Source organism: Dermacentor andersoni, chromosome 8 (genome assembly GCF_023375885.2).
Source record: "Dermacentor andersoni chromosome 8, qqDerAnde1_hic_scaffold, whole genome shotgun sequence".
NCBI lineage: Eukaryota > Metazoa > Arthropoda > Arachnida > Ixodida > Ixodidae > Dermacentor > Dermacentor andersoni.
The window spans coordinates 133898045-133910446 of record NC_092821.1 but is presented as its reverse complement, the minus strand read 5'-3'; the positions used below and the strand labels follow the sequence as shown (position 1 = coordinate 133910446).

The following is a 12402-nucleotide window of genomic DNA, read 5'->3' as shown; positions in this document are numbered from 1 at the left end:
GGAATTCAGGATAAGCGAGTTTGACCATTTTGTTCAACTTTGTGAATTGGTCATTTGTTGAATTAAAATAGTTCTAAAATAGTAATTTAGCTGCCTCAAATGACTTGGTGTTGCTGCTTAGTTGCCTTGAAAGTTACAAGTCCACTAAAGCCCAGAACGAAGCGGTAGTCAGATGAATTCAGCTTAGCTTCGGGAAACCAGACTGACGTCGTTTCTGTCCAACTGACGTCGGAAGAATAGTCCGGACAGACGACAGGAGAAGCATGAGTGAAGAGAAGCGGTCTCGGGTGGGCGTCAGTCCCTTTTATTCCTTCGTTCTTGAGCTAGGGCTTACGAGCAGAGATGCCTGGGTACGCAGCGCTTGGCGCTGTTTCTGTAGAAACCGTCGGCGCAGAAGCATCCCGTGACGCAGTCGTAGGTGCACTTGGTCGGCGGCCTCGGGTCGGCGCAGTTGAACTCGGCGCACGTGCTGCTCTGGCACTGTTTCAGCACCTCGCCCGGTCCGCATCGGGTCGGGCGAGGAAAGCCAGGTAGAGGCACTGCAATAGGTTAAACAAAAGCTGTTTTATTTTTCTCATTTGAAAAATAATAGTCACATAAGTTTTCTCTCAGACGCAACCAGCTATGGAAAGAACGATGGGTGTAACGTTAAGAGATCAGAAGAGAGCAGATTGGGTGAGGGAACAAACGCGAGTTAATGACATTTTAGTTGAAATCAAGAAACATAAATGGGCATGTGCAGGCATGTAATGAGGAGGGAAGATAACCGATTGTCATTAAGGGTTACGGACTGGATTCAAAGAGAAGGGAAGCGTACCAGGGGGCGGCAGAAAGTTAGGTGATCGGATGAGATTAAGAAGTTTGCAGGGAAAACATGGCCACAATTAGCCCATGACCTGGGTAGTTGGAGAAATATGGGAGAGGCCTTTGCCCTGCCATGGGCGTAGCCAGGCTGATGATGACGATGATGAAGTTTTCTATCATTTCTAAAATTTTTATTATTTTCTGACGGTAAATAAATGTTTACGGCTTCGCGACCCTAGAGAGCATACTGACAAGCCTCAGCACGCTGAATAATTTACTATAAAACGTTTTCTACGAACAGTTTTTGGCTTCGCTTCTCAGGTGGTGTTATATGCGTCATGGCGTCGCGATTCAGAAGGTGGTCACGTGTGAGAGCAGAACGTCGTGAACGTTTTGGCACTCGCTCCAGTTCGCTCTGCGCTCTTTTGTACACTGCTATATATCGGGCCGTGTAGTAGCGGCGTAGCCGCAAAAACCATGGCAGAACCGCGTGAGGAACACTGTAATATAGGGCATAGCGTATTAGTTTCGAACACCCTGAGTTGTTTTTGTTTTTTAATGCGTGATTTAATATGAGCAAACGAGCATTTTTATACATTCGCCCCCATCAGAATGCGGCTGCCGCGGCCGTGATCACACCCACGACCTCGGCAGCGAATGCACGCAGTAGCCACTTGACTGTACCGCGCAGGTGAAGTATAAGGAAATAAATGACACACAAGAAGAAAGTCTGAAGCGCCATTCAGTATATGACTCTGCGCCATATTTACGTAACACGTTGGGCGTAATCAATTATTCTTTTTTTGTTTTGACAATTTTTTTGCAAATTTATATTTTATCGCTTACATTCCTACACGATAATGTTCACTATAAGTTAATTGCTTCTCTTTTTTTTTTTCGAGTAACCAATTACATGTGACTGTAGCCACTAAACTACAACGGCGGGTAATTGCATGTAACCGGTAACATACGTGATTGACCAGACAAGCTGTGTCGATCGACGCAGCTTTGAGCATTTAAATGTGGCGGCAACTCTACACTGACCTGGAGTGCGGGAAATCATGCGTTACAATACCGCGCTTTCTCTCTGGCGTGTACATCGTGGGTTTTCAGTACCGCTGCTCACGTTTCCACGAGAAAAACGAGGGACGACAAACGACAAGCTGTTGAGAAGCAATTGTTCGATTAACAACGTGTGAAAGTAGCAGTAAAAGGGCAGGCCGTCTCGTTCTATTTGCTATGTCGGTGAAACGCTAGATGTTTTGTGGAAAGTAGCGTAAAAGTAATCGACTATTTTTAAAAAAGATAGCTTCCTGTGCCTCTTGCGGCAGTTCTCGTTGTTAGTCGGTCGACGGGCTGACTCTGCAGAAAGAACGTTCAAACACTCTCTCTTTCTTTCTCTCTCTCTCGTTCGTTCATTCGGGCTATTCGCTTATATTGACAGTTATCGTCGATTGTTTCAGCACAATCGTTTATTAAAGAGCTTTCTTTGCCTCTTCCTTCGACTTTCCCGCTGCTGCTGTCTTGCACACAGCGTCGGGGGGTGGTTCAGAACGTGTGTATACATGACAGGAGCGAGTCAGAGAAGAAAGGCGACGAGAGAAACTCGTTTTTACCTCCGCGTCGAATGTGCACAATGCCCTCTGGAGCTCCCTGGGCGTCGCCTCATTTGCCTCTTGACAGCTGTAATTATCCGTGACCTCTCTCAAAAGCATTGCAGAAATTGCAGCGCTTCCATTTCTACTAAACATCGAGTCCAGAGGAGACGTAGATATAACTGTAGAGAGAAGGGAGGAGAAGATGCAGTTCCGATACGAGGGGGGGGGGGTAGAGGTGCCGTGAGAAGGCAAGGAAACCCTATTACTGCACGACTGCGGTTGCGGAGAAACTGCATAAGCTTAAGTTCAAGGTATGGTACAGTACGTTGCTGCTATTTCTAAAAAATAAACACCATGCAAATATGTCAAGCGGGCAACTCACGCAAGGCGTATAGAAGCAGAGCTGCGTTAATTAAAGCGCACCGCAGGGTCCATGAGACACTACGGAAGTGGTAGACCGTCAAATCAACACTTCCGTGCCCGCCGCGGTAGCTTTGCAACTATGGCATTGCTAGAGGTCGCGGATTTGATGCCGACCGCTACAGCCGCATTTCAACAGGGGCGAAATAGAAAACGCACGTGCACTTTGATTTGGGACACGTTAAAGAACATCATGGTGCCAAAATTAATCCGGAGTCCGCCCCTACGGCGTGCCTCGTAATCCGATTGTGGTTCTGGCACGTACAGCCCCATAATCCAATTCAGGTTTAATACTTCTGCCCCGATACGATGTGCCATGTGAGGCAATGACAATGTTCAACCCTCTCAGAGGTTATGAATTATGGTGCACAACAACGCCTCAAGCAAACACCTCTCCCTTTGTGTTTGTGCACTACGCAGACAAACAGCAGTGGTGCACTGAAGGTAACGTTTAACATCAACTCACCACTCTCGTGTTAGACTAAATGTTGAAGAAATCAAGATTTCGCCGTCAACATCACTGCTAATTGTCGTCAATCAAAGCAACCAGCACAGAATGCTTAGCTTACATCGATGCCCACAGTGCGTGGGATCTGCATAGTTAGTTATTCATTTTACTTTAGTGGGCAGTGGTCGCTGTAGTCAACAAAAACTTTGAATGAACTAATCGTAATAGTAATTGTTTACTGTTTTTATTTTAGTAACGCGCGCGAGTCTTCTTGGCGCGCAGTCGCATAAGCATAACCCTGTGGGCGCTAGCTCAATGTGTTTCTGCTACGCCACGGAAGGTAACAAATGGAGCGCTGGTTAATGATAGCGAAAGCGGATGGGTGCGCAGGTGACTTAGTCACGTGGTATTCGTGTCACGTGGCCAAATTGGTTACATGCGCTAAAAGAGGGCCCTTTCACGCGCAGCTCAAACAATGCTTGTCCCCCAATGGAACCGCTGTTGCGGGAGTACTTGGAACCGCTGTTGCGGGAGTACTTGGAACCGCTGTTGCGGGAGTACTTGGAACAGCTGTTGCGGGAGTACTACCTAGGGAGTATTTGTACGGAATATGACATGGCCTCCGAAATAAGAGGCGCAAATCGGACTCGAACGCGTCGCCAGCCCGCGAGGAGCTCCGCGATCCGCGCGTCGCGAACGCTAGTGTAGAGCGACAGCTACATGGAGCGTATATATAGCGTTTGTGGGCGTCGGTGCGTCAACTTCGTGTCGCGCTGCACACGCATGCGCACCATTCACGGTCGAAAAGCAACCTTTCCCCGTGAAAACGACAGTTGAAAACCCAGCGCTAGTCCTGTGACTCCTGTCAACTTCAACGCTTCGCGAGTCTGGCAAAGGTGCCTCGTAGAAACCGTTCATTAAGCTAGCCTGATTGTCACCCCAGTTACAGAGATCGTGACGAGGACACTGCTTTGCGCTTACGCCGAGCTTACCTTGGGCATGGCAGAGCACAGCTCCAGCGAGTAATACGGATACGACTACGGCCAAGGCTTGCGGCTTCATGACGAAGAGCAAAGGAGTCGATGCTCAGCTACTGATTTCGCTTTTATAGGCCTCCCCTGGTCCGGTCTTTGCGGAAAGGGTTTAGCGCATACCAATGGCTACAGATTCCGGTTGTCTGCCCGCGCGGTTATCACTCTGTCAAGCCACTGACCGTGAAATGGCAGGACCGGTCGTGATAGCTGAGGTAAAAAGAAATCACTTCTTGTGCAGTAAAAAGCAGAAAACTAAGGCTGATGTTCGACGTACGTCTGCCCTTCGCCGGCGACTATTTCCAGCATCCCATAAGTGCATTCGAGAAGGTTTATGGTTTGTTTTCTTGTTTTTTTCCTGGATGCGTCTGATCGGCATAAGCCATGCGATGCGCATTGCGTGTACCTCCTCCAGTATCCCACGCCCTAGTCGTGGTCTCTTTTCCTTTCTATACATAGGTCCTCTTTTCAGAGGCCTTCACTTATACCGCTTCTACGAGGAGCTTATTCGAAAAAGAAAGCAGCAAAAGCATACATATCGCTCCATGCAAGTCTATGTGTGTCCTCTGGATTTGTACAGTGCGGTCCATGCACTACTGAATAAGCTATCACTCCAAAGTGCAGCTTTAACCATCTGCAACTGTCGGCTGAAGCTGTGTTGATGTACGGGCGTGTAGTTAAATACAGTAACTATAGATGCACAAAGGAAAAGGGTACCAGCGCCACCAACCACATCTGCTGCAAAGCGGGGCTATACAGGTTAAAATTCACGCGTGATCTACCCACATGTGTTCTCTTTATCAGTTGACCGCAATTTACACGCATGCGCATCCAAATCGTATATCGGGGATTGGTGGTTGAAGATTCTCGAAACTTACCTTGCACATTGATAACTATCATTGCGGTTTAATTGCCTGCATTGTATAATTCAGTTTGAAGCGTATCTCTGGGAAACTGCTTGGAGAAACCTGTTGACAGAGACACTTCCTTTGATACTAAGCAATAAATGACCCTGCTGGCTGTTACAAAGCTATGTCACGTAGGCTATGGTGTCGGGCTGATAAGCACGAGGTCGCGGGATCGAATCCCGATTACGGCGGCCGCATTTCGCTGGGGGCGAAATGCCAAAACACCCGTGTGCTTAGAGTTAGGTGCACGATTAAAGAACCCCAGGTGGTCCAAATTATTCCGGAGTCCCCCACTACGGCGTGCCTCATAATCAGATCGTGGTTCTGGCACGCAAAACCCCATAATATAATTTTAATTAAACCAAATATGCACTCTAGGAAAACTTTGCACCTTTCACGGCCTATCTTGTCTCCCACCGCCGACTGTCTCCTTCCACCGCCGCAGAAATCCACTTGTTTTCTCGTACCAAATTGCTGACGTCAACCTTGAATTAGTTCCTTCCTACAAATATCTCGGAGTAACCCTTTGTAGTGATTTAACCTGGGAAACGCACATTATGAACATAATTTCATCTGCTAACAAAACACTCGGGTTTTTAAAACGCCACTTGCGCCATGCCCCTCAACATGTAAAATTACTAGCCCATCAGTTTCTCGTCAGGGCGCAATTAGAATATGCATCCCCCATTTGGAACCCTCATCAAGTATATCTCATCAATCAACTGGAATCGCTTCAAAATCGAGCTGCAAGATTTATTCATTCTAAGTACTCCTACAACATCAGTATATCGGCACTAAAAACAGAATCTGGCTTATCATTTCTCGCATCTCGCCGCCGCATTGCTAGTCTTTGTCTTTTTCACAAGGTCTTTTACAGCTCACTTGGCAAAGCACCATACATTCTCCCCCCGGCACGCATATCCAGCTGCATCGGTCACGCGCAACAAGTCGCGCGCCCACGTACACGCACTGTCACTTTTTCGTCTTCATTCTTTTTTCGAGCAGCAACAGACTGGAACGGCCTTTCCAACGAAATCACAGTCATAACCTGTCCTAGCACATTTTTAAACACCGTAACAAGTTATCTTACCCTGTAATAAAAATATGGCCTTCAATTTTTTATGTATGTATGAACCCACCCCTTATGTAATACCCCTTCAATGGGGCCTTTAAGGAAATAAAATGAAATGAAATGAACAATAATTGTCATTTCGCGTACCTCGCCTTTCTTATCCTTTAAAGCGGGGCGCCCGGAACGACATGCATGTGTCAGAGTGACAAAGGGTTCTGGACAGGACAATAGCGGGTACAGAGCGCTAAAGAAAGGAAACGCGCGAAGGACAGACGACTACAAAAGCCGCAAAGGGGGCACAATTATTCCAAAGTGTACGCCTATAACTTCCCTTGTCGCTTCCCGAATGTTAGAATAGATACTTCTGGTTAATGGGATACTGGCATAATATTCTCTACTATTCTTCTTTTTTTTTCTATTGCGTTAAATGAACGCATCCTAGGGCTCTAAACCCTTGAAAAAGTGGTCACAAGCCTAAGAGCGCACTGAAGAATTCGATGTAATAGCTTTTCTACAGCCAGTTTCGACTTCGTTTTCCAGGAGGATAGTGTGTCGTGACGTCACGACACAGTATGTGGTCACGTGGGAGCGGGACATGGCGACGTTTTGGCGACTCTCTCCGGCTCGCTCGACCGTTCGCTATGCGGCTACACCGGCCCTCACGATGAGCAGCAGCATACGAGGCGACCGGGCGAGCAGGAGCGAGTGTCAAAACATCGCCAATGTCCTGCTCCTACGTACTGTGTCCTGACGTCACAACACAGTATCCTCCGGGAAACGAGACCGAACCTGGCTGTAGAAACGCTGTTATATCAAATTATTGACGGCGCTCTGAGACATGTGTGCGTGTATTTTTTTTTTTTTTTCGATGGTTTAGAGGTCTAGGTCTTTCATTTAGCGCAAGAAAGTAATTGCCGGAAAACAATGTCAGTACCCATTTAAGCGACTTGGTCGTTCCTACGCTAATGTAAGAGGTTTAGGATTTCGCTATGCACTTTGTTTAATGCTATGCTGTACTTGCACTTTTCCTACAAATTGGAGGAGGAGGAGGAAAAGTCTTTATTGACTAAATCATAAGTACCAAAATAGTGGCGCCGTCTGTCATTGCTCCGGTGAGACAATATGTGCATCGTGTTTCGATTATCAATGACAGATGGCGCCACCATTCCTTTCCCTAGGAATAGTAGGTTTTAAATACAACGCGAACACGTTGGTTGCGAAAATTTTTCGGCACGATAGGGCGACATTTTCAGTCGTGTTCACGTGTCTTCGCGTCGTAATTAACATCGCATTATGTTTATAATACATCTAGATTCAACAGCTCGATTACGTCAGCGTGCCTCGTATGAAACCTATGGACGTGTTTTGGGCTCACTTTCCCATGACTTACTACACGGGGCGTTATCGGATTCAGGCGATTTTGCTTAACCGGTAAATTAGTTCATCAAAGTTTGGTCAACCAGCCAATCAGAGTGCACTGAAAGTGATAGATCCGAAAGTGCGCGTGGAGCGCCGAACACCGAAAGCTTCGTCGCTGGATTACACGCGCTTACAACGTGAGGCATGCAGGTGAAAAGAACTGCAAATGTCGGTAACATCACAAAGTAAACTAAAGCTAATTGAAATGCAACATGCAGCAATCCGCTAAAATTCACGAAACAAGATTGCTGGTTAGAATTCTCTCGCTCTCTTTTGGGATATGCCAGAACAATCGACATCTGCTTATGACCTCTGAGACTTAAAAGCTAGTATATGCAGTACAAATCTCGAAGCCTAAAACAAACTTCGTTTCTCGTCGGTAGATGGGGAGGCTTGCCAAAAGTCCGCAAGCCAAAGCGATTAGGTAGGAAAGTTCGATCATGGTTCGATCTTTATTCTATGGGAAAATGTTCTCTGAGGAAAGCATGAAAACGCTCTGCAATCACCATTGCTCTGGCTTGAGCAGCTTTTACGGGGAGCTTAGGCGATTGCGGGGACAACTGGCGACTACAATTAGTGCGAGCAAAACAAGCTATACTAAACAGCAATGCAGACGGTACGTAGTGGTTGTCTTGTGGCGTAGTGGATAGCACCTCGGTCTCGCGATTAGGAGGACGCGAGTTCGAATACCAGATTTCACAACCAGCTGCTTTGAGATCTCCCTTCGCGAGCTCAAAAGCCGTTTATTTGTGAATAAATCTACGATTGTCGCATATGATAGTGAGAGCAGCCCCTTTGGCTGCTTTCAAGACTGCGGCATAACATTCCTTTTTTTATTTGCGACTGGTTCGGAACGTTACAGCGTGCTTGGAACCTACAGACGAAAGCGCTGAATAGTTCAAATTATACTTGTATCCCGGGGCCGTTCCGTGGCACAGTCATTCGAGTCTCGGTTTTCGCAACCTCAAAGCCGTACGTTCGAATCCCATTCACGTCTACCATTTCTCAGTGTTCTCGATACATTGGGACCTTTATGACGTGATAAAACATTATCTGTCGGAAGTAGTGGGGGCCAATCGGCATTGATTTCTCCCAAGATAAACGGCAGCACATTTTGCTTCCCTTTTCACAACACACGCTGCGACGGCCGACGTTCAATCGCGTGGTAAGATGAAAAGTATAATCAAAAGGGAAAATGATCAAGGTCAAAAACGCACGCGTGCTTCAAGAAGAATTGGCGAAATTGGAGTGTCCTATGTCGTAAAATCGCTGAAGGGTACTACCTGATAAGTACGGGCAACGCATGTTAGCTGCTTGGACATTAGCTGAAAAAAATACTACGCAAATCCTAACTGTTACAGTCGGTTAGCTACGAGTACTTCAACGATGTCACAGTAGAAATTCTAGTTTCCACACATAAGCTTGTTCTGCAGTAGATCGAACACACCATTTCATTGAATGCAGTCAGATTTAGCTCATGTATAAGAATTGCGGTATATATTTGTTCTACAGTCTACAGAGCGATTCTATGAACACCATGGTTGAATGTATTACTAGAACTTTTTGACGCGACAGCGTTAAGGGCCCGGTGTCGCTGCCAACAGCATTGTACGTGAGTGAAAATTTCCGTGTATATATATGTATATATAAGTGTATGTATATGCCACGCCTTGCTGTACGACATGTGATATATGCGGGTTATGGTGCCACACCATTCTATCACTAAAGTTACATTCTTGACAGTTATTCCTCAGAATTTTGACAATGACAGCCCACAAATAAATGTCATAAAACCAAACACCGACAGCACATACATTTTATGTTAAATCTTCTGAGCTTTAAATATTAAAAGAATGAAAAGTTAACAGAAACCTGAAAATGTAGGCTTTTCTTTTTTTTCACGGCTGTGCACAACCTCCAGGATTGGCCCACGCAAAAGGCCGTGTTTCTACCAGAAAGCTTGCCTTCGAGCACAGCGTTCGGCCACTGGCATTTCCCGGTAAACACTAGGGTTACATAAGCTGCAGTTTCCAGGAAGTTGTGAGAAGCAATCAGTCTTAAATACGAAGCTTGAGCATCCTCCAAATCTTTTTGTAATTCTAAATTCACATGTAAGCCTTAGTGGAGGGAGCTCGTTTTCGTTGAGCTCGATTAATGCCATGACACAGAGAAATAATTTTGCTCAGAATCCGTACATTGGTATGCAGTACATTTCAAAGAAAACATTAACATCTAGAGATTGTAGCAAGCACATTTTTATTTTATTTAGGTGATCGTAAAAAGAACCTTTACAATTTCAAAATCAGAACAGAAACCCAAGTAGCAAGTTTTCGACTCTTAGTAATGAAGAACATCACAATTCTGTAAACTGAACCTAGTAAACATATAAAACAGACATATGTATTTATACACCTCTCTGAAATATATCATTCCTTTCTGATAAAACTCCTGCTAAATAATAATAATAATTATGGGGTTTTACGTGCCAAAACCACTTTCTGATTATGAGGCACGCCATAGTGGAGAACTCCGGAAATTTCGACCACCTGGGGTTCTTTAACGTGCACCTAAATCTAAGTACACGGGTGTTTTCGCATTTCGCCCCTATCGAAATGCGGCCGCCGTGGCCGGGATTCGATCCCGCGACCTTGTGCTCAGCAGCCCAACACCATAGCCACTGAGCAACCACGGCGGGTTCCTGCTAAACACTCTTGAACACTAACAATTTTATGCAAACTGTACACTCATCCATCAAATTCGTCCATTTCAGATACTAACAGATGAGGCTTACAAAACTGCAATGTGTGTTTTTGGTACAGATTGCTCGGATCTGTAACTTTGTGCTTCAATTTGGTTTTACTTACCGATTTTCGGCAAGTTTTGATGAAAGTGCGAGTTCCTGTGGGAACATGGGCCCTCATACTCGGCCGTGGCCCTCAAGAAGGGCACCGAGAGCACAAAATCTGAGGTTTAATATTTCCCCTGAAGCCTCCAGGCTAACTCTGACCACAGGGTGTTCCAAGCACGCGAACTATAGGGCTCTTACCAGGTCACACACCCTGACCAGTTGTTCTACCAACAGCCAGCAAAAAGCATCCCACAGTATTCAATATTCAATCAATATTCCACTTCCTACAGTAACTATAATATAGCCTCCTTTCTCAAATACGATACATTTCATTCAAATTCATCCACCAGTTGTCTAGGGAGAGCATTTCTGCATTTTATATGTTTTTGAATAGAAAAATTGGAGTTTGCCCCGAGCTAAAGCTTCCTCTTTAGGGCACTACGCTTAGTGTTATTGTTAGTCAACAAGCTCTGTTGAGACTTTAAGGAAAGTAAGAATATTTGAAAAAGGAGCAAGCTGCCCAAGCGTATCATGACCAACAATGAACATGAAGAAAGCTTATCAAGACCAATTATTGAAAATTTTAATTTACGACACCCTGTGTGCATTCACACAAACAAGCATCCAGTGCTTTACCAAAACTAACCATATCTATGGCATTCAGAGCACCATTATGATGACACCGATTAACTCCGTGACACGAACATTTCAATTTCGCACCAATCTTTCCATAAACATCTGGGTTTTCTTTCTTTTTTTTCTCGGCACCTCAACATAGCATAGGAACATGGAATAAGAGACTTATGTTCATCATTATAGTTTGCACTTTTAATTGTCACTTCACATTTAATCAAGCTGACCTTCTTGCATGAATCAAAATAAGTAAATGTCATAAGTGAATGTTTATGCCATGAAATATATAAGTATAAACCTTCACATACTATCATCCATGCCTCATATGGCGTTCATGGTAGGAGCTTTCAAACAAGCATACATCAAATGATGCAGGCTTCCATATGTAGTATCTTGGCTTTGGCATGGATTTGTTGCGGACAAAGTATAGTGCGACATGTCAACGTGCGCAACGCTATCATGGTTGCCCCTTCACAATATAGCATCTCACAGAGCCGACTTTGAACTTTCAACCGACTGACTTTCATTATTAAAATGCGCGAGGTATAGCCGCACAGCCTTGAGAGGCAAATGCCCAAATTGCTCGTCCTTCCATATTTCCTTTACCAGCTGTATACTACTTAAACACAGCATGCTATCTGGTTTTCAGATCAAGCACTTCGTATCACAAGGTTGTTTTGCAATTCAAGTTTTTCAGTGGCCTTGTGATAGCAGGCCAGGAAATTAAGAAAGAAGATAGAAAAAAAGATAAATGCAAATGAAAATGGAGAAAATATTGTAGCCTGTCACTTAGTCCATATGTCCTCAAGAAGCACAACCTGGTTGACATCAACCTGTGCACGTCGGTCCGGAGTGCCACTCCATAAGTTTTTCCTCCAACAAAGAGCATTGTTTGTTCTGCCTATACTAAGCTATTCAAGAGCATTTTGCATAGCACAGCAAGGGCAGACACAAAAACAGACGCTTGTCCACGTGGGGTCACGTATGTCACAAGCCTGGCCGTCGGCCATTACAGATTCAGAATGAATAGACATTCATGAATGCCACGCCAAGCCGCAGGCAGTACATAAAGTGCCGATTCAGCTCATGGTAGGCCAGGTGGTGGACGTAGATGCAGATCGAAGCTATGCATTGCAGGTCAAGTTCCAATATGTCAACGTAAGCTTGTTCACCAGCCAATGAAGCCCACTAACTACATCCATTCTCAACAGTGGTATTACC

General features: G+C 45.2%; 1 long non-coding RNA gene across 1 annotated transcript; it reads right to left on the bottom strand.

Moving 5' to 3' along the window:
- Positions 1 to 268: 268 nt before the first annotated feature.
- On the bottom strand, positions 269 to 4435 carry LOC126525761 (uncharacterized). Its single transcript, XR_011889946.1, has 2 exons — positions 4263 to 4435; positions 269 to 539 (listed from the first exon to the last, which is right to left on the bottom strand). It is a non-coding gene; the product is annotated as an uncharacterized lncRNA (long non-coding RNA).
- Positions 4436 to 12402: the final 7967 nt, after the last annotated feature.